This window comes from Durio zibethinus, chromosome 7 (assembly GCF_047325235.1).
Source record: "Durio zibethinus cultivar Kanyao isolate XHJ-2024 chromosome 7, ASM4732523v1, whole genome shotgun sequence".
NCBI classification, from domain to species: Eukaryota; Viridiplantae; Streptophyta; class Magnoliopsida; order Malvales; family Malvaceae; genus Durio; species Durio zibethinus.
The window spans coordinates 7,598,411-7,601,532 of record NC_143168.1 but is presented as its reverse complement, the minus strand read 5'-3'; positions in this window follow the sequence as shown (position 1 = coordinate 7,601,532).

Here is a 3,122-nt window from a genome sequence, read left to right as displayed (position 1 = left end):
GGTTGGGTCACCGGCTTGTGCATTATGCCTCTCCGGACGGCTAAGCGCCCACAGGCTTGTTTCATGGGTTGACTGAGGCATACGGAGTTCATCCCCAGTCTAAGCATACAGAGTTCATTCCCAGTCTAAGATCAGACCGGACCGAGGGTTGCGACAGTAGGATCGGCAGCACGCAGGGGGGCCGGGCCGATCCTCGGCTTGCGCATTCTGCCTCTCCGGTCGGTTGAGTGCCCGCATGCCCGTTTCGTGGGTTGGCTTAGGTATAGTGAGTTCATTCCATGTCTAAGCCCCAGCTAGACCGAGGGTTGTGGCAGTGGGACTGGCAGCACTCAGAGGGGGACCAAGCCAATCCCCGGCTTGTGCATTATGCCTCTCCGGTTGGCTCAGCGCCCAAACGCTCGTTTCATGGGTTGACTTAGCCATACGGGTTCATTTCCATTCTCAGATCGGACTAGACCAAGGGTTGGGGTAGCAGGATCGACAGCATGCAGGGGGGATCGAGTCGATCCCCGGCTTACGCATTCTACCTCTCCGGTCGGTTGAGCACCTGCACGCTCGTTTCGTGGGTTGTCTTAGGCATACATAGTTCATCCCCAGTCTAAGGATACGAAATTCATTCCCAGTCTAAGATCAAACCGGATCGAGGGTTGCGATACCAGGATCAACAGCACGCAGGGGGGATCGGGCCTATCCCCGGCTTACGCATTCTACCTCACCGACCGGCTGAGTGCCCGCACGCCCGTTTCATGGGTTGGCTTAGGCATAGGGAGTTCATTCCATGTCTAAGCCCCAGCCGGATCGAGGGTTGTGGTAGCGGGACCGGCAGCACACAAAGGGGCGTCGGAGCGATCCCCGGCTTGCACATTCTGCCTCTCCAGCCGGTTGAGGGCGGATACGCTCGTTTCGTGGGTTGGCTTAGGCATACGGAGTTCATTCCATGTCTAAGCATATGGAGTTCATTCCCAGTCTAAGAGTTTGAGCCATGGTACACATGCTAGGCTCGGGCATGTGCTGGTGCCATATTTTTTTTCGCCCGGGGCACCATCGTCGGAGCATCACCGAAGCATCATCGGAGAGCCTAACCGACGACATTGGGGGTTCCGACAATTGGGGGTGTGCGCACATGATGTGCGATGGGTGCTGGTACTTGGCCCTTATATTGGCCCCTTATCCCTCATCAAACCTCAAGAACTCAAACCCCCTTAAAGAGCATTTGAGATTTTATAGGTTTGCTGCCAGTAGCAATTAAAGTGTCTGAAATGGGGACACGTTTTTCAAACGACCACAAAATCTTTTCCACTTCGAGTTTTTAGCTGAATTTTTTTGTACATGCCAACAAAAATAAAAGGATCACCACTACCAAATTTGGGGACAAAACTCTTTCTAAAAAGATTTAAAAAAATCTTGAACCGCAAAAAGTTTCAAAAATCATGAAAATTAGAAAACGGGTCGTCTTGCCACGAAACTTCAAATGAAGGCATAGGGGACCATTGTATGAATTTACAATCCATAAAAATGGCATTGGCATAGCTGAAATTTGAAGATGTGCTTGAACCCACCTACCACCCGTTCGATCCCCGACTTGCGCATCCTGCCTCTCTGGTCGGTTGAGTGTCCGCACGCTCGTTTCATAGGTTGACTTAGGCATATGGAGTTCATCCCTAGTCTAAGCATACAGAGTTCATTCCCAGTCTAAGATCAGACCAGACCGAGGGTTGCAGCAGTAAGATCGATAGCATGCAGAGGGGACCAGGCCGTTCCCCGGCTTGCATATGCTGTCTCTCCGGTCGGCTGAGTGCCCACACGCCCGTTTCATGGGTTGGCTTAGGCATAAGGAGTTCATTCCATGTCTAAGCCCCAGCCGAACCGAGGGTTGTGGAAGCGGGACCGACAGCACGTAGAGGGGGACTGGGCCGATCCCTAGTGTAGACACCCAATTGGGCCTGGCCCAAATGGGCAAGGCCCAATTCAATTTTTATCCTGTATTATTTTTTTTTCTTCTTTTGTATTTTATGTATTTTATTATTTATTATTATTATGTATTAATATATGTATATCTGCATTGATTTATTTATTTTATTTAGAATAGATTTATATGTATTTTATTTATGTAGTTATATATTTATTATTATTATTATTATTATTATTATTATTATTTGTTGTTTTGTTTTTTTTTTTGTTTTGTAATATATTTTTGGGTTTATCTTATTTTATTTTTTAAGTTATCTGTTAATTTTATCTGATTCTTTTTGGATTATCTGATTATTATTTTTTTTCTTTTTTTTTTTTGATGGCTATGATTGAAAGTTGAAGAATCCCATTGTGAATGGGAATTCAATCAGAAGAGTCTAGATTGGACTCAAAGATTGAATTCCCATCCAAGGAGGAATTGGGATTCATCAGGAACTCCTGATCAATCCCTATAAAAGGGACCTCTTGGAACAGATGCTGAACACACACAAAAAAAAACAGTGAGCAAAGCTACTGATTTGAGAGAAAATGAGGCGTATAGGAAGCTAAGAAAAGGTTTAGGAGTGTTCTGGGAGTTAGCAGAAATTTTTTGAAAATTTTTGGTGATTTTTTTTTTAGAATTTCTGGAAAGTTTCAGATTTTGGTTGAATTTTCCGGTGAAGTTTGAATTTTTCGACGATGATTCCGGCCAAATTTGAAGTTTTCGACGAGTTGCTTAGTTTCCGACGACCTTTTCCAGAAACCGACAATCTTCCGACGAACTTCCGGCGTAATTTTCCAGATTCCGGTGACATTTTCCAAAATCCGACGAACATTCAACCGGAGTTCTTCAGCCTTTTAGAGAGAAGGGGGAGGAGAAAAAGATAAAGAATAATCCGAATAGGAGAGAAAAAAAAACAGAAAAAATGATAGAGGAGGAATCTGAATAGTAGGAGGAATCCGAATAGGAAGGGAAAAAAAAACTGAAAGGCATTGTTACGATGGCATGGAGAAGTAAGCCCCAAGCTTGCAGCTTGGGTAGCTGATTTATCCTCTTCCTATCCTGATTCTATCCCTAGTTTTGAAGTCGTCTGCCAACTTGGCGCATCAGCTCTTGCTTATTGGCCAGTATATGGTTGGACTCCTGGCCTCTTCCACTTAATTCTTACCAG